Source organism: Amblyomma mixtum, chromosome 1 (genome assembly GCF_055824585.1).
Source record: "Amblyomma mixtum isolate Tamu chromosome 1, ASM5582458v1, whole genome shotgun sequence".
Taxonomy (NCBI): Eukaryota; Metazoa; Arthropoda; class Arachnida; order Ixodida; family Ixodidae; genus Amblyomma; species Amblyomma mixtum.
Window position 1 is genome coordinate 194,008,320 of NC_143012.1, and position 27,156 is coordinate 194,035,475.

Genomic DNA, 27,156 nt, shown 5'->3' on the forward strand with positions numbered 1-27,156 from the left:
CCTATGCGCTCGGCCATCCTGACACTGTCGCCACACCCCATTTTACAAATATATAAATTGGATGCACGAAGAATCAAGAAAAATATGTGTCAGAAGTGGGATTCGAACCCACGCCCACATTTGTGGACCAGAAGCCTCGTTTCGCCCACATCACGCAGGCAAGGAGTTTAACCTTGAGTCTGGCGCCTTAGACCGCTCGGCCATCCTGACACTTTTTTTTTCTTCTTTATTACCGACTTGGCCGGGCAAACAAAACAAAAATACAATGACATGACAATAAAAGCACAGGTCAGTTTCTAGCTAGTGCACGATGATAAAATGGGTTAAATGATTTTAGTTGGTCGAGGACAGGCAGCCACTCAGGCTGAGGAGCTTGCTGTCCGAAAACTTCCTGAGTATACATGATGCTGTCAATGAAATACTGATGAGCCGGATTCACAACAACATGTTCATGCCTGACATCCATTCGCGTACGCCATAGGCTGTGCATGCAGAGCAACATCAGCAGGTCGCAAGGCACTTCACCTGGCTCTGCACATGGTAGGAAGCGTATTCCAAAAGGAGTCGGGGGAAATCTTTTTTCAGTGTGCGCTTCAACACATCCCAAAGAAAAACAGCGTCATGACAGTCGAGAAATATATGTTCTATAGTTTCCACTTTCTTGCAAATAAGACACTCTACTGACCAAGGTACAAAAAGGCCTTTGCTTTGCAGCCATGGCTTCACTGGGAGGGTTCCAGTATGCAATTGAAAAAAGAAAGAACGCACTGAAGGCTTCACCGGCATTCTTTTGAGTCTTTTTAGCACATCCCTTTCGGGACCCAGAAGATAAGCACTGCGATAAACAGGCACTGGCAGAAACACATCAAGCATGTCCTTGTACATCTTTTTCCTTGTTACAATGGTTAGATACTCATCAGAAAATTTTGACCGAAGAATACGGACTGCTGCAACAACTTCTTGCAAAAAAGCACTTAACCCACTCCGCCCTGCAGACATAGATGACACAACATAATCAGGCAGTGATTCTGACAATCGCACATGTATAACAGTTCGCAGAAAATCATTATCTTGACGCAAGAAAAAGAATCTAGTGACTATCTGTCTCAGAAATAAATTTGACAACCCTAGCCCCCCGTTCCGCACCTTGTGGAACAGATTGCATCGGCTGGTACGTTCCCATGTTGACGCCCAAATAAATGTTGCAAACACTCTGTGCAACCTTTGCACTGAAGTCCTTGGCAAAGTTAACGCTTGCAGAACGTAAAAAATCCTCGCTACTAAAAACATGTTGCACACCGTAGCTCTTGCGAACATGGAAAAGTTGTGACCGCCCCATTTGCTTGTCTGAGCTTTGACTCGTTCGGTTTCATGGGCCCAATATTCTTTGCTTTCTCTGTAGTTGGTTAGCGGCACGCCGAGGTACTTTCCTGGCGTGTCTACCCACTTCATTCGACAGAATACTTCTGGCGTGGCCTGCCACTTTCCATGCCAAAAACCAAAACATTTCTGCCAGCTTATCGCGCAGCCACTTGCATCACAAAAATTTACGGCTTCTCTCACCACTTCTTGCACGCTTTCCTGGTCTCTGCAGAACACTGCTATATCATCTGCATATGCCAATACCTTCACTTCATTATGACAAAAGGCGTAACCTCGAATGTTTTGCGTAGTTAACAGCTTTAAACAAAAGGGCTCCAGGTAAAGTGCAAAAAGCAGTGGAGAAAGAGGGCAACCCTGCCTCACTGACGACAAGACAGGAATACTATTACTCAGGCGGTTATTAATTATCAACCTTGTTGTACAGCCATCATAAACCATTTTCACGCCATCAGTGATGATACATCCTACATTCACATGTTCCAAAAGCACGAACAAAATTTCATGCACAACTTTATCAAACGCCTTATGCAGGTCCAGTTGCATCATGGCGACACGACCCTCCGTTGCATCACAGCATTCAAGGACACTTCCAGCTACGTGTATGTTAGTAAAAATGGATCTTTCTTTTATGCCGCAGGTCTGGTGTGGGCCAACAAGGGTTTTAATTACTGTTTGGAGTCGTCCGGCTAGCACTTTCATATAAATTTTGTAGTCTACGTTAGTTAAGCTTATTGGGCGGTAACACTCAACTGACTGCAACCTACTCGGGTCGTCCGATTTTGGGATCAACACCACGTGGGAAGTTCGAAAAGACGGCGGAGTTAACTTTCTTTCGTAACACTCGCTTATTACGCGCTGTAATGCTATTGCCATTTCTGTTTTCAAAGCCTTGTAAAGTGCGGCACCGAGGCCGTCCGGCCCAGGCGACTTGTTCAAGCTCAGCTGCTGTATTGCAGCTTCGATTTCTGCTGCCGTTATGGGCTCCTCAAGTACCTGCGCCAGGTCCTCCTCGACTCTTGGCATTAGCGACAGGAATGCAGTTTTGTAATGTTCAACATCAGGCGTTTTAAGGCTGAACAAGTTTTGGTAATATTCCAGAAACACCCTTTCAATCACCTCAGATTCGGAAGTTACGTCATTGCGATAACAAATTTCCTTTATCTCTTTCGAAACTGCATACTGTTTTTCGTCGCTGAGCGCCCTTTTTGTGGGCGTCTCCCCAAGCCAAAATCTTTCGCTGCGTGCCCTTATCACAGCTCCTCGATATTTCGTTTCATCTATTAGTTCAAGCTTAGTTTTGGTCTCTTTTATTTCTTGTCTGTACAACCTCGGCTTGACGCCTTCCACGCTGAGCATGAAATCAAGCTCGGTACGAAGTTCCTGTTCTTGCTGTTTTTCTTTACGCTTTAAAACACATGCTCTTTCTATAGCGGCCACTTTCACGTCGCATTTAAATTGTTCCCATGTTTGTATAAAGTCTGTCTCTTTTTCTAACAAGCTTTTGACTGAGTCTTTTAGTTTCTTGCTAAACTCGTCATCCTCCAACAATGAGTCATTAAATTTCCATAATTCCCAACTAAACTTGACAGTCCTTTTCCTCTCCCCAAGTGTGATCACGACTAAAGAATGATCACTGAAGCTGACGTGCACAGTCTGGTACTGGGAACACAAGGGCACAACTTCAGAAGGAACATAAATTCTGTCCAGCCTTGCGTGACTAACGCTTTGGAAATGCGTGTACTGTGCTTGTTCTGAACCTTGCATTATAATGCCAATATCTTCCAATTCTGCTTCATTAATCATCTCACACAGCAGCTCGGCACTCGTGTCCTGCAGGGTTTTGTTGCTTGTTCTATCTTCAGGTCTACACACGCGGTTCAAATCTCCAAGCAATAGTACACGCTTTTCTGTCAGCAGGAAAGGTTAAACACGGCGAAAAAAGGCATCTCGTTCTGGAATTCTATTAGGTGCATATACACACACAGCTCTCCACTCTACACCAGAAAAGTAAAAATCGCATGCTACAATCCGGCCACTTTCACAGGAAAATACAGTTTTCACAGCGACTTTGCCGTTTCGAGTTAAAATCAGACACCCTCCCGACTTTCCTTTTGCATGGCACACGCAAACACTGAACTGTGCACGGTAAATTTCTGCCATCGCATCTGTCAACTCTTCGCTTTCAATTTTTGTCTCTTGAACAGCCAACAGATCGATTTCGTTTTCGAACAAGAGACGTTTAAGCTGATTTTGCCTTCTTCGCGCAGAAAGACCTCTCACGTTCAGTATGGCAATACGCAAGCTAGATGTTAGTTGAGGCGCCATCTAAATGGTTGGGATTCGCCGCTCTCAAAGTGACATCGGTTTGCAGCTCACCTCATCAAAAATCCTTCCAGCTTGCAAAGTACGGCGGTGTCAGGACTGAACCCGATCGAAGACCGGGTTACCAACACGAAGACCCTGCAAGGCACCTCCGCTAAGGCGGAGGGACACCAGACGAAGTCCTACGATCAGGAGGGATGTTCGGATTGGGCTTGTAGGCCGCACGTCGAACAGGAGGGGCTTTGGGAAGAGGTTCCTCATGGTCCGTCCCGTCGTAGCTCGTCGCCTTGTCATCAGCTTCGTCGTGCGTCCTCTTCGCTGGCAAAGTTGACGCCGCGGGCATCTCCGTGTCAACGTCCTTCTCGTCGGTCGATTCCAAAACCGTCTCAGCAGCACCTACCGCAGCATCATCTGCTTTTCCCGCGTCCGCCTCAGTTCTGGTGTCAGGCACAGGCGGTTCTTCTGAGTTGGCAGCCTCATGTTCCGTGGGAAGCGTTGCTTTTTCATAGGCTATGCTTTTCGGTACTGCGTCTTCCCGACTCTCACGGGTCGCCTCTACTGCGTCGACTTCGTCCATAATATGCTCCTCAGTAGTATCCCTACGACCAGGACCAGCTACGGTAGCATATGTTCGCACGCACTGGGTGTCGTCGTGGCCGAAGCGACGACAGAGCCCGCAACGTGGCACACGGCACTCCCGACGTATGTGTCCGGTGCCGCGGCACCGGAGGCAGAGCGGAGCTCTGCCAGGAACGTGGACGAGTGCGACGTCCTCTCCAACACGCAGCTGGTGCGGTAAGTCGTCGATGGTAACGCCCACCTTCAGCTTCAATGTCACTGAGCGCGTAGTAGACGACTTGTCGACGCAGCCTTTGACTCTCCACTTGTCCCGAGTTATGTCGGTCACTTTTCCAAAAGCCGCCAGAGCTGCCTTCACGTCGTCATCTTTCACGCCGTGTAGCAGCCAGAACAGCTTCAGCCTGACGCCCTGGTTGCATGGGTCAATGACCACACAGCGGTGGTCCTTGACGTTGAACGCCTCCGCCTGTAGCATTTTGTTTTTTTCCTTCTTCATTGCAGAATGTCACGGCCCAAACATGATTCATCTGATATGCCCCGAGGGCAACCACTTCCGGCAGCAATGACAGACGCTCAAGAGCGTCACGAAAGTTTTCAACACGGTATGGCCTGGCTTGGACGTCGCCATGCAAAAAAAGCAGTATGCAAAACGCTCGAACCTGTTGGCAAATGCGGCAAAATCAGCTGGTAGTCCTCGTTCGGTTTGATCGTACTCCTGATACCGCGGCCCGGCTGGGCCGCTAAATCCGCTCCTTGGGAGCCCATGATACACACGTCCGTCACGCTCGGTGGCCGGAAGTAGAAAATCGGCCATCCTGACACTGTCGACACACCCCATTTTACAAATATATAAATTGGATGCACGAAGAATCAACAAAAATATGTGTCAGGAGTGGGATTCGAACCCACGCCCACATTTGTGGACCAGAAGCCTCGTTTAGCCCACATCCCGCAGGCAAGGAGTTTCACCTTGAGTCTGGCGCCTTAGACCGCTCGGCCATCCTTTTTTTTTTCTTTATTGCATGAATGAATACATCAATAAAATATCGTAGTTGTCGTGCCCCTTGGCAGACAACCGTGTCTAATGGACTTTCATTAACACAAGTTGGTCCATCAGACTCAATACATCATCCGCGCAATCTTGTTGCTTCAAGACTTCTCTTAACTTATACACATGCTCCACAAAATAACCACATACCGATCGTGCATCCAAGTCACAATGTCTTACAGCCATTCTACTCCTCCAAATGCTGTGAAGGCCCAATAACATAATCTGGTCATACTGTGCAACATCACTTTCAGTGGTCAAGTACCGAATTCCGCGCGGTGTCAATGGCAAGTCCTTTTTTAGGGTTCTTTGCAAAACATCCCAGTAGAACACGGCATCCCAACAATCGAGGAACACGTGTTCTACCGTCTCCGGTTTTCTACACAGGAGACAGTTCGAGCCCCAAGGAACAAAAAGGCCCTTTTCCTCTAGCCATGTTTTTACTGGTAGCGTTCCTGTGTGTAATTTAAAAAAGAATGTTTTGACGCCAGGTGCAACAGTCATCTTTTTAACTCGCCTGAGAACGTCTTTCCCAGGGCCTTCACAGTATAAGGTTCTGTACAGTGGCGCTGGAAACAACTGTTCAATAAGATCCTTGTATAAGCGCTTCGGCGTTACATTCGCTAAATACTCTAGCGAGAACCGCACTAGCAAAAACCTGAATGACCAGACAACCTCTCGCAGGAAGCGAGACACTGTGTACCGCCGAGCATTGCACGAAGAGACAATGAATTCTGGAAGTGCACTGGATAACATGGTTTGTATGAATGTTCGCAGGAAGGGGTCATTTTGGTCACGCAGGAAACAAAACCTTAAAACAACCTGCCGTACATAGAGATGCATTAGAGACAGTCCCCCGACCTTTACTCTCCGGAAGAGATTATCTCTGCGAATTCGTTCGCAATTGGACGCCCAAATGAAGACCGCAAAAACCCGATGAAACCTTTGGATATTGGTTCGTGCACAATATAATACTTGAAGTAAATACATGATCCTTGCCACAAGAAAGGTGTTACATACAGTTGCGCGCGCGAAAATAGAAAGATTACGGCCCATCCATCCTTTGGTCCGGTCCCGCATTTCTTCCGCTTTTTCATTCCAGTAATTGGTATTTTCCCCATATCTGTCCAGCGGGACTCCCAAATAAGCTCCGGGAGTTGTAGCCCATCGGACCCCGCAGAACAATTCTGGTTCCAAGTCCCATTGCCCATGCCAGACTCCGAGACATTTATCGAGATTAACAGCGCTACCAGTTTGCCTGCAAAACCTTTCGGTTACTTGTAACGCTTCTACAATACTTTTGCGATCTTCACAAAAGAGGGCAACATCATCTGCATATGCCAGTATTCGCACCTCACACGCTCCCAACCTAAAACCTCGGATGTGCTCGCTCGCAGTTATCATCCTACAAAAAGGCTCCAAATAAATTGCAAAAAGTAGAGGGGACAGTGGACATCCTTGTCGAACAGAAGCCCTCACATCAATTCTTTCAGATAATATTTTGTTTACCATAAGTCGTGTCGAGCAACATGCATAAGCCATTTTTACCCCATTGAGAACAACCGAACCAACACCAATATGTTCCAACAAACAATAGAGTATTTCATGAGACACCCGATCAAATGCTTTTTCAAAGTCAATTTGAACCATAGCCACTTTCTTATTTAAAGCATCGCAGCACTCGAGCACGCTGCGTGCTACATGAATATTTTTAAATATGCTTCTTGTTTTTATGCCACACGTTTGGTGAGGCCCTACAATATCCTTTATGACGTATTGCAATCGCTTAGCTAACACTTTCATCCGGATTTTATAATCAACGTTTGTTAACGTGATCGGTCTATAGCTTGTTACTTTTACCAGCTTGGCAGGGTCATCTGTCTTAGGAATTAAGACCGTATGAGCATTGCTAAACGAAGGTGGCAGCCTACCGACCTCAAAACACTCTTTGAAAAGCTTATGTAGCATAGCAGCAATGTCATATTTAAAGCTCTTATAAAAGGCAGCAGTCAAACCGGCAGGTCCCGGCGACTTTCCGGCATTCAATTCCTCAATTGCTGTCTCTATTTCCTTAATACTTATTTCGCTCTCTAGTTCTTCAGTTATCTCATTTGCTAATATTGGCATAAGTGGCAAAAAGTTTTCCCGAAACCCTTCTTCACTTGGTGCTTTGCGTGAAAACAGCTCACAGTACTGTTCCACGAATGCACTCGAAATTTCACTTTGTTCACTGAGGATTCGTCCTTTGTATTCGATAACTGATATCTCGTTTGACCGCGCGTATCGCTTTTCATCTGTGAGCGCGCGTTTTGTAGGCATTTCACCAGTAAGCCATTTTTCCGTGCGTGGTCTTATCGCTGCTCCTCTGTACTTCTGAGCATCTAAAGCTTCTAGCCTAACTTTGACGCCTTTTATATCATGCATGAACATGCCCGGCGTTTTTTCCTCTTCGTGCCCTAAATTCGCCAAAAGCTCACGCAACTGCTTTTCTTCTTTTTTTTCCTCATATTTTCTTATGGTTGAACGCTCAATGGCATGCATTTTCAACTCCTGCTTAAAGCATTCCCAACATTCAATACGTCCTGTTTTACTATTATTAAACATATCCATGCTTTCCTTAGCTTTTCTTAAAAATATGTCGTCTTCTATAAGCCTTGAGTTTAGTTTCCACATATCCCAGTTCATTTTTGCTTTACGCTGCTTCCTTCCTCCCAAAGTTACCGTAACTAGGCAGTGGTCACTAAATGACATTTGCTTCACTTCATACTGCTCACAGGAAGGTGAAAACTCCGGCGACACATATCTGTCCAGTCGTGCGTGGCTACTACCTTGAAAATGCGTAAAATGCACGTGATTCTGACTCTTCGCCAGGCCTATTACATCCTCCAAGCTGCACTCGTTGAGGACACTCTTCAAGAAATCAACACTCGGGTCTTTTACGTCCTTTACATTTGAACGATCTTTAGGGTCCAAAACGCAATTGAAGTCTCCCAATAGGATGAGCACTCAACTGCAATCAAGGAACGAGGCTAACTGTTCAAAAAAACCGCGCCGTTCCTTTTGTATCGTGGGAGCATACAGGACAACAACCCTCAACGCGAATGTTTCATATGTGAAGTCACACACGATAAACCGCCCCCTTGCACAAGTTATTATTTGTTCCTCCACTATGCCTATGTTTTTCCTCAGGAAAAGACAGCATCCCGCCGACAAACCAGCCGCATGGCTTACACAAACATTGAAATGCGAACGAAAAACAAGCACCATGTTATCTGTTTGCTGCTCATCCTCAACTTTTGTTTCTTGAATAGCCGCGATATCTAGATCTAACTCCCCGAACAGTCGGTTCAACTGCACTTGCTTACGCTTCGAGGCAAGCCCTCGTACGTTCAGAGTGCCAACTTTTAGCGGTTTCTTCAAATAAGCCATAGCGTGCACACAGCAAACAAACAACAGTGACTAAGGCTCACTGCTTCGGCCTCTCGTCGCGAGTTAGCGACGAGGACCGCGACAAGGCTAACTTGCCTCTCTTGGCTCCCTCCCCTCTCCAATGCCTTTCTAGCCGACTTAGTTCTCGTTCCGTAGCCGGTGCCTTTTCGTAGCCACGAGGTCGCTTAATGGAAGCGACTTTCGCATCCATCGGCGCCTCGGAGTCGTGGTCGCCTGAAGTGCTCTCCCTCGTTGGCTCTTCTGTCGCCGCAGCAGCATCCGCCTTCTTGCCAGTCGTTTCTGCAGCGGGGTCACCTTGTGTCTTCTCGTCGCCAGCGGGCAGCTCCGGCTGCTGGGAAGCAGGGCCGTCGCTGAGTCCTGAAGGGGGCGGGGCTCCGGCGTTCTCCAGTTTCTCCTGGTCCATGAGCAGCTCGCTGCCGTCGTCTTGCGGCGGAGCAGTACCCGTGGCCACACGCGCATACGTGCGAAAGCACCCTTCCCGTTCGTGTCCGAAGGCGTGACACAAACTGCATCTTGGCGTGCGGCAGTCGCGTCGAATATGTCCCGTCCTTTTGCACCGTAGGCATATTGGTGGCCGTCCAGGCACCACCACCAACACTTGTCCTCCGTAGAACTTGAGCATGTGGGGCAAATCATCGATAGAGAGCCCCTCCTTCAGAACCATGCGCACCAGACGGGTTGTCGATTCGACGTCTTCGAACCCGGGACTGTTCCACTGCTCGCGGTTGACGTCTGTCACCTCTCCAAATTCTTCGAAAGCCTTCTGCACAGAATCATTCGACACGTAGAAGGGCACCCAGTGCACCCTGAAGGCCAACTCACGTTTGTTGGGGTCTATGACCGCACAATACCGTTTTTTCACTTCAAGTGCTCCTTCTTTCAGCAGTCGTTCCTTCGCTTCCGCAGTTTTCAGCTTCAACATCCACACATGCGACATTTGAAAGGCCCCAATGCCAGCCACGAAAGGTAGAACACCGGAAGTTTCCAAAGGCTAACGAAAATCCTGTATGCGATAAGGCCGCCCGGATCGCAGTGAAGGAAAACCGCTGTCTTCATTGCGTCTCCCGAAGGCAGCGTAGGCAAAACTAAGCGATAGCCCACTGGTGGGCGTCGCTCACCGAAACCTCGGCCAGACATGACCGATAACGAAGCGCGCTCAGAGCTTCCCATCACACGACCGTCTCCCACGGAAGCCGGAAGTGGAATGTCAGCCATCCTGACACTGTCGGTGCACCGATTTTACGAATCTATAAATCGGGAGCACGAAGAATCAAGAAAAAAATGTGTCAGAAGTGGGATTCGAACCCACGCCCACAGTTGTGGACCAGAAGCCTCGTTTAGCCCACATCCCGCAGGCAAGGAGTTCAATCTTGAGTCTGGCGCCTTAGACCGCTCGGCCATCCTGATTTTTTTTTTCTTTATTACCGACTTGGCCGGGCAAACAAAACAAAAATACAATGACATGACAATAAAAGCACAGGTCAGTTTCTAGCTAGTGCACGATGATAAAATGGGTTAAATGATTTTAGTTGGTCGAGGACAGGCAGCCACTCAGGCTGAGGAGCTTCAAAAGGGTGGAAATTTGGGCTGGTTGGTGCATGATCTTAGGATAAAAAACAGCGCAAAGAGGGACGAAGCAGAGAGAGGGACACGACACTGAGGAGCTTGCTGTCCGAAAACTTCCTGAGTATACATGATGCTCTCAATGAAATACTGATGAGCCGGATTCACAACAACATGTTCATGCCTGACATCCATTCGCGTACGCCATAGGCTGTGCATGCAGAGCAACATTAGCAGGTCGCAAGGCACTCCACCTGGCTCTGCACATGGTAGGAAGCGTATTCCAAAAGGAGTCAGGGGGAAATCTTTTTTCAGTGTGCGCTTCAACACATCCCAAAGAAAAACAGCGTCATGACAGTCGAGAAAGATATGTTCTATAGTTTCCACTTTTTTGCAAATAAGGCACTCTGCTGACCAAGGTACAAAAAGGCCTTTGCTTTGCAACCATGGCTTCACTGGGAGGGTTCCAGTATGCAATTGAAAAAAGAAAGAACGCACTGAAGGCTTCACCGGCATTCTTTTTACTCTTTTTAGCACATCCCTTTCGGGACCGAGAAGATAAGCACTGCGATAAACAGGCACTGGCAGAAACACATCAAGCAAGTCCTTGTACATCTTTTTTCTTGTTACAATGGTTAGATACTCATCGGAAAATTTTGACCGAAGAATACGGACTGCTGCAACAACTTCTTGCAAAAAAGCACTTAACCCACTCCGCCCTGCAGACATGGATGACACAACATAATCAGGCAGTGATTCTGACAATCGCACTTGAATAACAGTTCGCAGAAAATCATTATCTTGACGCAAGAACAAGAATCTAGTGACTATCTGTCTCAGAAATAAATTTGATAACCCTAGCCCCCCGTTCCGCACCTTGTGGAACAGATTGCATCGGCTGGTACGTTCCCATGTTGACGCCCAAATAAATGTTGCAAACACTCTGTGCAACCTTTGCACTGAAGTCCTTGGCAAAGTTAACGCTTGCAGAACGTAAAAAATCCTCGCTATTAAAAACATGTTGCACACCGTAGCTCTTGCAAACATGGAAAAGTTGTGACCGCCCCATTTGATTGTCTGAGCTTTGACTCGTTCGGTTTCATGGGCCCAATATTCTTTGTTTTCCCTGTAGTTGGTTAGCGGCACGCCGAGATACTTTCCTGGCGTGTCTACCCACTTCATTCGACAGAATACTTCTGGCGTGGCCTGCCACTTTCCATGCCAAAAACCAAAACATTTCTGCCAGCTTATCGCACAGCCACTTGCATCACAAAAATTTACGGCTTCTCTCACCACTTCTTGCACGCTTTCCTGGTCTCTACAGAACACTGCTATATCATCTGCATATGCCAATACCTTCACTTCATTATGACAAAAGGCGTAACATCGAATGTTCTGCGTAGTTAACAGCTTTAAACAAAAGGGCTCCAGGTAGAGTGCAAAAAGCAGTGGAGAAAGAGGGCAACCCTGCCTCACTGACGACAAGACAGGAATACTATTACTCAGGCGGTTAATTATGAACCTTGATGTACAGCCATCATAAACCATTTTCACGCCATCAGTGATGATACATCCTACATTCACTTGTTCCAACAGCGCGAACAAAATTTCATGCACAACTTTATCAAACGCCTTATGCAGGTCCAGTTGCATCATGGCGACACGACCCTCCGTTGCATCACAGCATTCAAGGACACTCCTAGCTACGTGTATGTTAGTAAAAATGGATCTGTCTTTTATGCCGCAGGTCTGGTGTGGGCCAACAAGGGTTTTAATTACTGTTTGGAGTCGTCCGGCTAGCACTTTCATATAAATTTTGTAGTCCTCGTTAGTTAAGCTTATTGGGCGGTAACACTCAACTGACTGCAACCTACTCGGGTCGTCCGATTTTGGGATCAACACCACGTGGGAAGTTCGAAGAGACGGTGGAGTTAACTTTCTTTCGTAACACTCGCTTATTACGCGCTGCAATGCTATTGCCATTTCTGTTTTCAAGGCCTTGTAAAGTGCGGCACCGAGGCCGTCCGGCCCAGGCGACTTGTTTAAGCTCAGCTGCTGTATTGCAGCTTCGATTTCTGCTGCCGTTATGGGCTCCTCAAGTACCTGCGCCAGGTCCTCCTCGACTCTTGGCATTAGCGACAGGAATGCAGTTTTGTAATGTTCAACATCAGGCGTTTTAAGGCTGAACAAGTTTTGGTAATATTCCAGAAACGCCCTTTCAATCGCCTCAGATGCGGAAGTTACGTCATTGCGATAACTAATTTCCTTTATCTCTTTCGAAACTGCATACTGTTTTTCGTCGCTGAGCGCCCTTTTTGTGGGCGTCTCCCCAAGCCAAAATCTTTCGCTGCGCGCCCTTATCACAGCACCTCGATATTTCGTTTCATCTATTAGTTCAAGCTTAGTTTTGGTCTCTTTTATTTCTTGTCTGTACAACCCCGGCTTGACGCTTTCCATGCTGAGCATGAAATCAAGCTCGGTACGAAGTTCCTTTTCTTGCTGTTTTTCTTTACGCTTTAAAACACATGCTCTTTCTATAGCGGCCACTTTCACGTCGCATTTAAATTGTTCCCATGTTTGTATAAAGTCTGTCTCTTTTTCTAACAAGCTTTTGACTGAGTCTTTTAATTTCTTGCTAAACTCCTCATCCTCCAACAATGAGTCATTAAATTTCCATAATTCCCAACTAAACTTGACAGTTCTTTTCCTCTCCCCAAGTGTGATCACGACTAAAGAATGATCACTGAAGCTGACGTGCACAGTCTGGTACTGGGAACACAAGGGCACAACCTCAGAAGGAACGTAAATTCTGTCCAGCCTTGCGTGACTAACGCCTTGGAAATGCGTGTACTGTGCTTGTTCTGAACCTTGCATTATAATGCCAATGTCTTCCAATTCTGCTTCATTAATCATCTCAGACAGCAGCTCGGCACTCGTATCCTGCAGGGTTTTGTTGCTTGTTCTATCTTCAGGTCTACACACGCAGTTAAAATCTCCAAGCCATAGTACACTCTTTTCTGTCAGCAGGAAAGGTTGAACACGGCGAAAAAAGGCATCTCGTTAGGGAATTCTATTAGGTGCATATAAACACACAACTCTCCACTCTACACCAGAAAAGTAAAAATCGCATGCTACAATCCGGCCACTTTCACAGGAAAATGCAGTTTCCACGGCGACTTTGCCGTTTCGAGTTAAAATCAGACACCCTCTCGACTTTCCTTCCGCATGGCACACGCAAACACTGAACTGTGCACGGTAAATTTCTGCCATCGCATCTGTCAACTCTTCGCTTTCAATTTTTGTCTCTTGAACAGCCAACAGATCGATTTCGTTTTCGAACAAGAGTCGCTTAAGCTGATTTTGCCTCCTTCGCGCAGAAAGACCTCTCACGTTCAGTGTGGCAATACGCAAGCAAGATGTTATTTGAGACGCCATCTAAATGGTTGGGATTCGCCGCTCTCGAAGTGACATCGGTTTGCAGCTCACCTCATCAAAAATCCTTCCAGTTTGCAAAGTACGGCGGTGTCAGCACTGAACCCGATCGAAGACCGGGTTACCAACACGAAGACCCAGCAAGGCACCTCCGCTAAGGCGGAGGGACACCCGACGAAGTCCTACGATCAGGAGGGATGTTCGGCTTGGGCTTGTAGGCCGCACGTCGAACAGGAGGCGCTTTGGGAAGAGGTTCCTCATGGTCCGTCCCGTCGTAGCTCGTCGCCTTGTCATCAGCTTCGTCGTGCGTCCTCTTCGCTGGCAAAGTTGACGCCGCGGGCATCTCCGTGTCAATGTCCTTCTCGTCGGTCGATTGCAAAACCGTCTCAGGTGCACCTACCGCAGCATCATCTGCTTTTCCCGCGTCCGCCTCAGTTCTGGTGTCAGGCACAGGTGGTTCTTCTGAGTTGGCAGCCTCATGTTCCGTGGGAAGCGTTGCTTTTTCTGAAGCTATGCTTTTCGGTACTGCGTCTTCCCGACTCTCACGGGTCGCCTCTACCGCGTCGACTTCGTCCATAATATGCTCCTCAGTAGTATCCCTACGACCAGGACCAGCTACGGTAGCATATGTTCGCACGCACTGGGCGTCGTCGTGGCCGAAGCGACGACAGAGCCCGCAACGTGGCACACGGCACTCCCGACGTATGTGTCCGGTGCCGCGCCACCGGAGGCAGAGCTGAGCTCTGCCAGGAACGTGGACGAGTGCGACGTCCTCTCCAACACGCAGCTGGTGCGGTAAGTCCTCGATGGTAACGCCCACCTTCAGCTTCAGTGTCACTGAGCGCGTAGTAGACGACTTGTCGACGCAGCCTTTCACTCTCCACTTGTCCCGAGTTATGTCGGTCACTTTTCCAAAAGCCGCAAGAGCTGCCTTCACGTCGTCATCTTGCGCTCCGTGTAGCAGCCAGAACAGCTTTAGCCTGACGCCCTAGTTGCGTGGGTCAATGACCATGCAGCGCTGGTCCTTGAAGTTGAAAGCCTCCGCCTCCGCCTGTAGCATTTTGTTTTTTCCTTCTTCATTGCAGAATGTCACGGCCCAAACATGATTCATTTGATATGCCCCGAGGGCAACCACTTCCGGCAGCAATGACAGACGCTCAAGAGCGTCACGAAAGTTTTCAACACGGTATGGCCTGGCTTGGACGTCGCCATGCAAAAAAAAACAGTATGCAAAACACTCGAACCTGTTGGAAAATGCGGCAAAATCAGCTGGTAGTCCTCGTTCGCTTTGATCGTACTCCTGATACCGCGGCCCGGCCGGGCCGCTGAATCCGCTCCTTGGGAGCCCATGATACACACGTCCGTCACGCTCGGTGGCCGGAAGTAGAATCCTCGGCCATCCTGACACTGTCGGTGCACCGATTTTAAGAAATCTATAAATCGGGTGCACGAAGAATCAAGAAAAAAATGTGTCAGAAGTGGGATTCGAACCCACGCCCACATTTGTGGACCAGAAGCCTCGTTTAGCCCACATCCCGCAGGCAAGAAGTTCAACCTTGAGTCCGGCGCCTTAGACCGCTCGGCCATCCTGACACTGTCGGTGCACCGATTTTTTCGAATCTATAAATCGGGTGCACGAAAATCAAGTAAAAAATGTGTCAGAAGTGGGACTCGAACCCACGCCCACATTTGTGGACCAGAAGCCTCGTTTAGCCCACATCCCGCAGGCAAGGAGTTCAACCTTGAGTCTGGCGCCTTAGACCGCTCGGCCATACTGACTTTTTTTTTTTATTGCCTGGCTTTGACATTACACAACAAAATGGCGGGACACAATGAACACTTGGTGTTGATATAGTCAGCCTGCCAGGGGCTGGCTTCGTCACATTAAAATTCCTTTAGGGCCATCAAAGGCTCCACCCTTGACAGCCACTCGGGAGCCTCGCCAACAGATTTGACACTCTCAACAAACCGGTGCACAGTTTCGCTCGGCCATAGTGACACTGTCGGTGCACCGATTTTGCGAATCTATAAATCGGGTGCACGAAGAATCAAGAAAAAAATGTGTCAGAAGTGGGATTCGAACCCACGCCCACATTTGCGGACCAGAAGCCTCGTTTAGCCCATATCCCGCAGGCAAGGAGTTCAACCTTGAGTCTGGCGCCTTAGACCGCTCGGCCATCCTGACTTTTTTTTTTCTTTATTGCCGGAAAACAATACATGCGCAGGCATAAAAAGTCGCTAGCCAGACTTTGGCTAAGGCGACGGATTAAAACATTTTCATTTCGATCAATTTGTCCATAACTGCCACCCACTCCGGTGGCTGAGGTTGACTGCGGAGAACATCTCTCAGAGAAACTACACTTTCTACAAAGTTTTCCCTGACTGGTTTCACATTTGCGTCTGCGTGCCTAGCCGCCATCCTAGTTTTCCAGATGCTGTGGAGGCCCAGTAGCATAAACATATCGTATGGCACTTCGCCACTTTCTATAGGCAGGAACCGGATGCCATATGGAGTAACAGGTAGCTCTTTTTTTAAAGTTCTTTGCAAGATATCCCAGTGGAAAACCGGGTCCCAGCAGTCGATAAAGACATGTTCGATGGTCTCGGGTTTTTTGCACAATGTGCAGTCGACGTTCCATGGTACGAAAATGCATTTATCGTTTAGCCATGTTTTCACCGGAAGGGTACCCGAGTGTAATTTAAAGAAAAAGGATTTGACGTTCGGTCTTACCGGCATCTTCTTAACTCGATTTAGCACATCTTTGCCTGGGCCTCCGCAGTAAAAGGATCGGTATAAGGGTACAGGTATAAAGATATCTAACAAATCCTTGTACAATTTTTTCCTGGGTACAGCAGCCAGATATTCAGTCGAAAAATGAGAGCTCAAAATGTGAAAGGCAGCCACAACTTCACGTAAAAACCCAGTTACAGCACGATTCGTGGCTGGGAAACTGGACACAGCAAATTCCGGTAACACATTTCCTAAGCGCACCTGCAACATTGTGCGCAACAAAGGATCGGTTTGATCACGTAGAAACAAAAATCTTGAGACAACTTGTTTCAGAAACAAGTTGGAAAGTCCAAGGCCACCTCTTTTGACCGGTAGGAACAAATTAGCTCGACTAGTTCGCTCCCAATTCGAGCTCCAAATAAAAACAGCAAACACTCTATGCAGCTTCTGCACGTTTGCTCTGGTGATGAGCAAAAACTGCAAAAAATACCAAATTCTGGCTATCAAAAATACATTGCACACACTTGCACGCGCGAAAACAGAAAGGTCACGTCCTTTCCATCCATCCGCTTTTTTCCTTGCACTCTGCGTTACCTCACCCCACAACTCTGTACTGTTCTTATAGTGCTCTAAGGGTACCCCCAAATACTTCGCAGGGGAGGTCGTCCATTGCATGTTAGCAAACACTGCGGGTGTGCTCTCCCAATCACCGTGCCAAAATCCAATGCACTTATCCCAGTTAACTTCGCACCCGGTCTTTTTGCAATAGGCCCGCGCAACTTTGACAACTTCTTTAACGTTTTCTTGGTCCGCGCAAAAAACAGCGATATCATCAGCGTAAGCAAGCACTTTTACTTGCACCGACTGAAGAGTGAAACCACAGATCCCATCATTGTGTAACAGCGATAACAGAAAAGGCTCAAGATAGATCGCAAAGAGCAGAGGCGAGAGCGGGCAGCCCTGCCTGACCGAGGAACAGACAGGCACAGGTTCAGTAAGCTGTTTGTTCACTATAATACGCGTAACACAGTTTTCGTACGCCATCTGTACACCTTGTAATATTACAGAGCCGACGTTGGCATATTCTAGAACGGCGAAAAGAATTTCGTGTGACACGCGATCGAAGGCCTTCGCCAAGTCAAGCTGCATCATGGCAACTCGTCCCACGAACGCATCGCAACATTCAAGAACAGTTCTAGCAATGTGCACATTCGTTCCAATGGTGCGACCTTTAATACCGCACGTTTGGTGCGGCCCTACAAGGTCCTTTATAACCTTTTGCAGTCTATTGGCAAGAATCTTCATAAACACTTTATAGTCGACGTTGGTCAGGCTTATCGGCCGATAAGCCCCAACGGACAGCAGTTTAGCCTGGTCTTCACTCTTGGGCACTAAAACCACGTGTGCTGTTTTAAATGACGGCGGCATTTTCTTTGTTTCATACATTTCGGTGAAGACGCAGTGCAGAGCATAAGTGAGTTCGGCTTTGAAACTCTTATAAAAATCACTGCCTAGGCCGTCAGGACCAGGAGATTTTCCGGTACTCAGTTCTTCGATCGCTCTTCCCACTTCGCTTACGCTGAATGGTACCTCCAGCCCTTGTTTTATTTCATCTCCAAGCTTTGGCATACGAGACAAGAACGTTTCTGTAAAGCCCTCTTCTTCAAGCTGACGGCGCCCAAACAATTCCCTATACTGTTCAACAAAAGCTAACTGAATCATCTTGCTATCATTCGTTACCTCGTTTCTGTACCTAATTTGTTTTATTTCATTTTGAGTCGCATGCTTCTTTTCGTCACTAAGCGAGCGTTTAGTAGGCACTTGGTCAAGCCAGAGACGTTCAGCACGCGCCCTTATCACGGCAGGTGCATACTTGTTTTTTTCGATAATCTCAAGTTTACTTTTTGTTTCTCTTATCTCTTTCTTATATCTTCCCGGCTGGGAACTTTCCAGGCTTACGAGCAAGTCAAGTTGGCAATGTAGTTCTTTTTCTTTAACACGTTTATCATGGCAAATAACGCTTGCTCTTTCAATCGCGTTCATTTTCACTTGCTGTTTGAAATCTTCCCATCTAATTACCCAGTTCCCAGGCTCTGCTGATAGCAATGCTTTAATACATTCATTAACTTTACTACCAAAAAGTTCATCCTCGAGTAACTGTGCATTAAACTTCCAAAGATCCCACGAGAAACGAGATTTCTTTTTTTCCCAGGGTAAACGCAACTAAGCTGTGGTCGGTAAAAGACATGTTTTTCACCTCGTAGCTGTTGCACAAAGGAACAAGATCAAGGGACACATACGCTCTGTCCAATCTCGCGTGACTTTCACCCTGAAAGTGAGTAAAATGCGATGCTACCGACAGAACTTCAGCAACATCATCTAAACCATTTTCGTGTACAAGCGAATTCAACAATTCCGCACTTTTGTCGCGGACAAGTCTTTTTGTAGTTCTGTCCTCTGCTTTACATACGCAGTTAAAGTCACCCAACAGCACAATTAACCGCTCACAGCATACGTATTGTTCAAGACGCTCAAAAAATTCCTCGCGCTCGTTCTCTTTGTTAGGGGCATACACACATATGATCCTCCACAGTAAATTGCAATAAAGAAAATCAACTACAAGCAAACGGCCAGTTTGACACACAGTTAAATTCTGTTCGACAATCCCCATGGAATTCCTAATAAAGACAGCACAACCCCCCGATGTGCCAGACGAATGGCACACACAAATATTGTAACGTGTCGTAAAAGGCTGCACCATACGGTCCGTCTGTTCCTGTCCTTCGACTTTGGTCTCCTGGACGGCTATTATGTCGAGGTCATTATCGAGGAACAACCGGCTTAGTTGGTACTGACGTTTTTTAGAAGCCAGTCCCCTGACATTAATTGTTGCAATGCGCAACGCTCCAACAGGTGTCGAAGCCATCTAGTTAAAGTACAGGAGCCGTATGGTGCGTACCTGAGGACACAAAGCGACGGCGGAGGGCGACTTGCCTAGTCCATGGTGCTTGATGGGTACAGTGCCGGTATTCCAACGTCTCTTGCACCTCTGCCTCATGCGTACGGACTGGAGACCCAGCCCATGCAGTCCGTCACCAAAAAAGGCCATCTCGCGTCCACAGAAGCCACACACAACGCACTCACTCAACTAAGGCGGCGGCTTAGCCGCCGCTCGTTGATCGGCCGGTATATTCGGCCGCGGTTTCAGCGTCGCTCGCCTCACACCAACAGTCTTCGGCGGTGGCTCGTCGCCCTCGCTCGCCTTAGGCTCTCCGTTCGCACTGTGCTCGTGCGGTCGCTTTCCTCCCTGGTTGCTGATTGACGCATCCGTCACTTCCATGCTTTCAGCATGTTGGGGAACGACGGGAACTGACGCCCCACTCCCCGAGAGGACTTCGCTCTTTGACGTCTTAACATCTGCAGGCGGCGCTTCCTGTTGCTGCAGCTTACTGCTAAGCGTCTCCGCGGTTGCGGATGTTCCAGGAGTCGACACAGCCGGGGATTTTTCCTTCTCCGCTCCGTCGCCTGCCTCTGCTGCAGCGTCTTCCGCGTCAGCCTCGTCCATGACAAGCTCGGACGAGATGTCATTGTTGACTGGGACGGCAGCGCTCGCGTACGTGCGTACACAGCTGCTATCCTCATGTCCGTAACGGCGACAGGCGCCGCACCTTGGAACTTTGCACTCACGGCGAATGTGCCCAGTACCGTGGCAGCGCAGACAGAGCGGAGCTCTGCCCGGTACAACCACGAGAGCCAGCTCACCGCCAACCCTGACTTCGTGAGGGAGGTCTTCCAGTTACACGCCAGGATTCATTTTCAATGAAACCAAGCGCGTCGTCGACCCCTTGCTGGCGACACCCTGGACGCGCCACCGTTCCTTGGTGACTTCGCTCACCTTGCCGTACGGGGCGAAGGCTACCCTCACGTCTTCGTCGGGCATGTTGTGCAGCAGCCAGTGTAGCTTGACGCGGACGTCTTGGTTTGCCGGGTCAATAACTAGACAGCGGCGGTCCTTCACTTTTACTTCCCGGGCAGCAAGAATTTTCTTCACCGCATCAGCACTGGTGAAGGTAATAGCCCACACATGGCTCATGCGATACGCCCCCAAGGCGATAACCTCGGGGAGCAGCATCAGCTGAGCCAGCGCATCCCTGAAATCTTCGACCCGATAGGGGCGGGCCCGCACGTCAGCGTGCAAAAAGACTGTGTTTAACACAACATTTCCTGTAGGAAGGGTAGGCAGAATCACCTGATATTCATCTTCCGAGGCAAAAATCCTGTTTCCGCGGCCAGACATGGCCGCTGTAGCCGCTCCAACGGAGCTCGTCATCGCACGTCCGTCACGCTCGGTGGCCGGAAGCCGAATCCCTCGGCCATCCTGACACTGTCGGTGCACCGATTTTACGACTCTATAAATCGGGTGAACGAAGAATCAAGAAAAAAAAATGTGTCAGAAGTGGGATTCGAATCCACGCCCAAATTTGTGGACCAGAAGCCTCGTTTAGCCCACATCCCGCAGGCAAGGAGTTCAACCTTGAGTCTGGCGCCTTAGACCGCTCGGCCATCCTGACTTTTTTTTATTGCCTGACTTCGGCAAGGACCACAGTACACAACACTATCCGCCTGGTGGGGCGTGGCTTCGTCACGTTAAAACTCTTTAAGCGTCACCAAAGGCTCGACTCTTTCGAGCCACTCGGGAGCTTCAGGAGCAAGTTTTTGACCTTCAACATACTTATGCATTTGCATACTTATACATTTGCGGGCGTTAAGGGGCGGAGGGACACGTTTGGCAGAGCATTGTGCAAACTGCAGAGCGTGCGAGCCGCGGCTAAAAGAGATAAAGATACTTGGCAGAGGCGGTGATAAGACGGCACGTGAACTATTAGAAGCCTTTCACATCAGGAAGAGGGGGCATGACTGTGTGAGTGACACGTCTGTTAATCTTTTGCACGCAGAGTACAGGTATCTTGAGCACGCATTGTGAACCCGACGATGTGTTTCTTTACTGCGCATGTCTCCATTTATGTATATAATCTGCTCTCTTACCTGCAAATAAATCAGATGAAGTTAGCGCCTGTCCTGTGTCTTTCCTCTCTTGTGTGCGTGTTGTTGTGCGCTTGAATTCGTTTCAAAATAAACTTATGCTTGCGCTCCCGAAAATAGATCCGTGCTGGCCGTGCATCAGGATCGCGATGATATCCTGTCATTCTGGAGCGCCAAATACAATGGAGGCCCATTAGCATAATAAGGTCGAATGGTGCCCCATCCTCACTCTCTACAGGCAAGTACCGAATACCATGAGAGTCCAGCGGAAATTCCTTTTTTAAAGTCCTTTGCAAGATGTCCCAAAAGTATACCCCCTCCCAACAGTGCAAAAAAACATGGTCTATTGTTTCTGGTTGTTTACAAATTAAACAATGTGATCCCCAAAGTAGAAATAAATTTCTTTACTGGTAGTGTTCCGGTATGTAATTTAAAGAAAAATGTTTTTACACTTGGTGGCACCTGCATCGCCTTCACACGTTTAAGTACGTCGCGTCCCAGGCCTCCATTGTATACGTATAAGGCCCTGTACATAGGTTGTGGAAGAACTACATCGCACAAATCCTTATACAACTTCTTCCTGCTAACAGAAGATAAATATTCATATGAAAATCGAACAGACAGGAATCGAACACTCGCGACAACCGATCTAAATTAACAAAATACGTCCTGAGAAACTTTCGGTTGAGACAACAAAGTCCGGCAGTGCATTTCCGAGCCTTAATTGGCACACAGTACGCAAAAACGGATCGCTTACAAAACAAAATCAGCTTACAATCTGCCGCAGAAATAAGTGCCCAAACTCAAGCCCCGTCCTTCACCCGCCTAAACAAATTGGTCCGGCTGCAGCGTTCCCAGTCCGCAGCCCACACAAAAACGGCAAAGATCCGGTGCAGTCTCTGTACGTTCATCCTTGCACAATGCAACACTTGCATCACGTACCACAGCCTAGACATAAAAAACAGATTAGACACTGTGGCCCTTGCGAAAATTGAAAGCTGTCGCCCTTTCCACCTCTACACCTTTTCACGCGTAGCTTGCGTCTGTGCTTTCCAGTACGAATCGCTATCTCGATAACCGTCCAGAGGGACGCCTAAGTACTTTACTGGGGTCGTCACCCAGGACATGTTTGCAAAATTGCCGGGCTTCGTTGGCCATTCTCCGTGCCAAAGCCCCAGGGACTTTGACCAATTCACTTTACTACCGGTGACCTTGGTGAATTCTTTTACGCATGCCACGGCCTCGGTTACACCTTCCCGGTTCACTGTGAACACCGCGACATCATCCGCATAAGCCAGCAGCTTAACTTCTGCCGCCTGTAGCTGGAAGCCACGATTTTTTTCACTTTCCATGATATTCAAACACACCGCTTCAATGTAAATGCAGAATAGAAGAGGGCTAAGGGGACAACCCTGGCGCACCGAACGCTGCAGGCTAATGGGGGCCCCGAAACTCTTATTTACAATTAATCTTGTCGTGCAGCTCCGGTACGCCAAGGCCACTCCCTCGCCAATAATGGACCCTATCTGACGAGAAAAGGCATCGGCATTCTTATTGGTTCTGATTATTATTGGACTCTCGCGTCTGGCCACGTGCGAAAACTTCAAGGTTCATTAATGGCACTGAAGACGGAATTCGGCTGGACATTGCAAGGTCCTATTCCTTTCAGTAGTTCCTACGCTAGCTGTTCATCCGTGGCTGTGCTGCACGCCAGCATGAGTGACGAGGCCCAGTGCCTTTCAGCTGACCTTAAGTCGTTTTGGAAGCTCGAGAGCATGGGCATTGTTGAGCCTGTTGCCGAACAAAACGAATACAACGACGTCATCAAAGAATTTTCCTCATCTATCAAGCTTGTTGACAGGCGCTACGAAGTCGCCTTACCGTGGAAGCAGGTTAAACTCAACCTAGGCGATAACAAGGCAGTGGCAGAGAAGCGTTTGTACAACCTGACCAAGAAGCTAAGGAGGGGCGAGGAAATGATGCACGAATATGATGCTGCGATACGTCAGTACCTCCATCAAGGTTTTGCCGAACGACTCCCAGCGGAGGAAGGCAGCAGCTCAGAAAACAGAATTTATTACATGCCGCATCGGGCTGTTCTTGAGCCTGACAGCCTTTCCACCAAGCTCAGGGTTGTCTTTGACGCATCATCCAGCGAGCCAGGAGGTGTCTCTCTAAATCAGGTTCTAGAGGCTGGACCTAACTTGAACCCTGATCTCCTGAAAATCTTACTAAATTTTAGAATTCATTGCATCGGCATTACTGCCGACATCGAAAAGGGTTTCCTGCAGATAGCGGTCCGTCGTGAGGACCGCGATGCGATGAGATTATTATGGTATGAACAGATGCCGACAGAAGAAAACCCGAGGCCGCTCGTAGAGACCTGGAGAATGACAAGGGTGCCCTTTGGAGCGACGAGCAGTCCGTTTCTTCTAGCCGCTACCTTGTGTCACCACTTGGCGACAACAGGTGTTCATCCCAAGACAACGGCAATAATTGCAGAAAACCTCTACGTGGATGATCTCATCACTGGAGCAGACTCTGAACAAGAAGCAGAAGACTTTTATCACGAGGCATTGCACGTTATGAGTCTAGCGAGCATGACACTCCGCAAATGGAACTCGAATTCCAAGAAATTGCTCCAACTGTTTGACGACGACGGGATAGGAGGTGCACTGGACCAGGTGGAATGTCCGACAGCAAGTGTGTCGAGAGTGTTAGGACTTGTCTGGAACAAGCACGATGACTGTTTGGGATTTTCGTTGGAGGCCGTATTGGACCTCCCGAGCCAAAACAGCAACACAAAACGCTTTATTCTTCAGGCGTCGGCTCGAATATACGATCCCCTTGGGCTCATCTCCCCAGTCACTGTTACAGCCAAGTTGATGTTTCAAACGCTCTGGGAGTTGGGAGTTGAGTGGGACGCACCCCTACCTGAAGAAGTACAGTCATCTTGGAAGGAGTGGCATTCACAGCTCCACCACTTGACTGAAGTAACCGTACCCAGAAGATACGACGGACTTCACAATGCCGGCAGCATTGATATTCACATTTCCGCCGATGCTAGCCCGAAGGCTTATGGGGCAGTTGCATACATACGTACCTCGGGAATCAAGGCCGCAGTCGTGACTCTGATCTTTTCCAAATCGCGGGTGGCACCGATTAAGAAGCTCACTCTTCCCAGATTGGAATTGATGGGAATGCTGATAGGCGCAAGACTGAAGGAATACTTGATGCAATCACTGAAACTACCAGTTGCCAAATGGCATCTCTGGAGTGATTCTACAATTGCGCTTCATTGGGTTCGCGGGTCAGCGCAACAATGGAAGCCTTTTGTCGCCAATCGGGTGCTGGAAATTCAGCAGCGAACGGATCCAGAAACCTGGAATCACTGTCCCGGAGCAGACAACCCTGCCGACTTTCTGACGCGAGGAGTGAGTCCCCAAGCCCTCAAGACAAACACAGTTTGGTGGAATGGACCTACTTGGCTCAGAGAAACGCCCATCGCGTGGCCAAGGCACGAAATTGACGTTGATATGGCCGCAGCAGATGAGAGAAGATCGGTGCAGGTACCCAATGTAGCAACAGAGGAAACTGTCTTGCCGCTGGAACGGCACAGCTCCCTCTCTAAACTTGTTCGTGTTGTTGCATGGATGCAGCGATTCTTGCACAACTCAAGAAACCCCCACCAGAAACGTAGTGGATATCTGACCACGGAAGAGGTCGCCCAAGCACAGACTTGTCTCATAAGTCAGGTGCAGCAAGAGACCTTCGGTGAAGAGCTGCAGTGCGTACGTCGCGCATCACGCTTGCCCTGCAGCTCTCCGTTGCGGGATCTGAAACCTTACTGCGATGAGGACGGAGTGCTGAGAGTTGGGGGACGTTTGAGTAATGCTGGCCTCTCCTACAACATTACGCATCCAATAATCCTGCCTGCCGGTCATCATTTCACCGAACTTTTAATAGTCGCCAACCATCGCCGCCTTCTACATGCAGGCGCCCTTGAGACTCTCACAGAGCTGAGGGAGCAGTTTTGGATAGTTCGGGGAAGACAGATGGTGAAAAGGATCTTGAATAAATGCCTGATTTGCAACCGTTTCAACAGCCGCCCTGCCACTGAGCCAGTTGCCCCTTTACCTCGTGACAGGGTAACCCAAGCTCCACCATTCGAGGTGACAGGCATTGATTTCGCCGGGCCGTTGAACACAAGGGATCAAGGCAGCAAGAAATCATACATCGTCATCTTCACATGTGCAGTCACCCGCGCAGTGCACCTAGAACTGGTGACTGCCATGTCTACGCCCAATTTTCTGATGGCATTCAAGAGGTTCATTTCGAGAAGAGGAGTCTGTCGAGTAATATTTTCGGACAATGCTAAGACGTTTCAGCGCGCTTCGAGAGACCTGAAACGGCTGTGGACAACGCTGCGTGGCACAGAGATCCGAAGTTATTTCTTAGACCACCAGATAAAATGGAAGTTTATCGTTGAGAGAGCCGCCTGGTGGGGCGGATTCTGGGAGCGAATGGTTCGTTCAGTGAAGACTTCTATGAAGAAGGTTTTAGGTAACAGCTTCTGCACATTCGAGGAGCTCGCTACAATCTTGACCGAAATCGAGGCCGTGATCAATTCAAGACCCCTGACCTACGTATCCGCAGAAGCTCACGAGCCGGAGCCACTCACTCCGTCCCATTTTCTCGTGGGAAAGCGTTTAACGTCCTTGCCCGTAGCACAGAGTCAACGACATCAACACCGGGTCAACTAACTCGTCGCTGGCGATATCATCAAAGTTTAGCTGATCACTTCTGGCGCAGGTGGCAGAAAGAGTACCTCACAGGTCTTCGCTCCGCTCATTTTGCTGTGCCAAGCTCATCTAGTGCCTTGAAGAAAGGAACTCTTGTGCTAGTTCACCAGCCTCATCTGCCAAGGCAGCTGTGGAAAACCGGAGAAGTGGTGGATGTGCTCCTCGGACGGGATGGCTATACTAGAGCCTGCATGGTGCGCCTACCTGGTGGGACCATCCTAAGAAGACCGATGCAGTCGCTGTACCCCATGGAGACTACCCACGAATGATCTCAAGCTCATTCCGGGGGGAGTATAAAGAAACTGTTCATTCTAGCCTTTTCTGACTTGTAATCTGGCAACCTATGTAACATATACTCGCTCGATAAGGAGCAGCCTTACGGCAATAAACACCAGTCGTTGCTTATAACCCGAAACAATGGTGTCGTCAATTGTGCGCGTCTCTAAGTTTACACAGAGACAACCCGCAGACGTGCCTACAGCGTGGGCCGCTACTGCAAAAAACCTAGACGTGAAACGTCGCACCATGCTCCCGGTCTCTTCTTCCCCGTCAATTTTCGTTTCCTGCACTGCCAGGACGTCAATGTCACGCTCAGTTAAAAGGCGGTACACCTGGCTCTGCTTCTTCTTGCTTGCCAGTCCCCTGACATTAATTGTACCGACTTTCATGGGGAACGCATGAGCCATTTTCATGCAGAAGAAAGAGGCCGGGAACATGGTGCTTACCCTTCGCGTCTAGCGCTTGGCTAGACGACATCATTGACACCGGAGCCATCCGGTGCTGGTGCCAGGCCTGGCAGCGGG

General features: G+C 48.6%; 5 non-coding genes and 2 pseudogenes across 5 annotated transcripts; all 7 read right to left on the reverse strand.

Annotated features, from left to right (window-relative positions):
- Nucleotides 1-87: 87 nt before the first annotated feature.
- TRNAL-CAA (transfer RNA leucine (anticodon CAA)) lies at nt 88-210 on the reverse strand. The gene is made up of 2 exons: nt 173-210; nt 88-133 (listed from the first exon to the last, which is right to left on the reverse strand). It is a non-coding gene; the product is annotated as a tRNA-Leu (tRNA).
- A 9,856-nt stretch (nt 211-10,066) lies between these two features.
- Nucleotides 10,067-10,189, reverse strand: TRNAL-CAA (transfer RNA leucine (anticodon CAA)). Its single transcript has 2 exons — nt 10,152-10,189; nt 10,067-10,112 (listed from the first exon to the last, which is right to left on the reverse strand). It is a non-coding gene; the product is annotated as a tRNA-Leu (tRNA).
- A 3,742-nt stretch (nt 10,190-13,931) lies between these two features.
- LOC149370412 (uncharacterized) lies at nt 13,932-15,127 on the reverse strand (annotated as a pseudogene).
- A 120-nt stretch (nt 15,128-15,247) lies between these two features.
- TRNAL-CAA (transfer RNA leucine (anticodon CAA)) lies at nt 15,248-15,370 on the reverse strand. The gene is made up of 2 exons: nt 15,333-15,370; nt 15,248-15,293 (listed from the first exon to the last, which is right to left on the reverse strand). It is a non-coding gene; the product is annotated as a tRNA-Leu (tRNA).
- Nucleotides 15,371-15,433: 63 nt separating this feature from the next.
- On the reverse strand, nt 15,434-15,556 carry TRNAL-CAA (transfer RNA leucine (anticodon CAA)). Its single transcript has 2 exons — nt 15,519-15,556; nt 15,434-15,479 (listed from the first exon to the last, which is right to left on the reverse strand). It is a non-coding gene; the product is annotated as a tRNA-Leu (tRNA).
- Nucleotides 15,557-15,839: 283 nt separating this feature from the next.
- Nucleotides 15,840-15,962, reverse strand: TRNAL-CAA (transfer RNA leucine (anticodon CAA)). The gene is made up of 2 exons: nt 15,925-15,962; nt 15,840-15,885 (listed from the first exon to the last, which is right to left on the reverse strand). It is a non-coding gene; the product is annotated as a tRNA-Leu (tRNA).
- Nucleotides 15,963-19,656: 3,694 nt separating this feature from the next.
- LOC149370416 (uncharacterized) lies at nt 19,657-20,838 on the reverse strand (annotated as a pseudogene).
- Between the last annotated feature and the right edge of the window lie 6,318 nt (nt 20,839-27,156).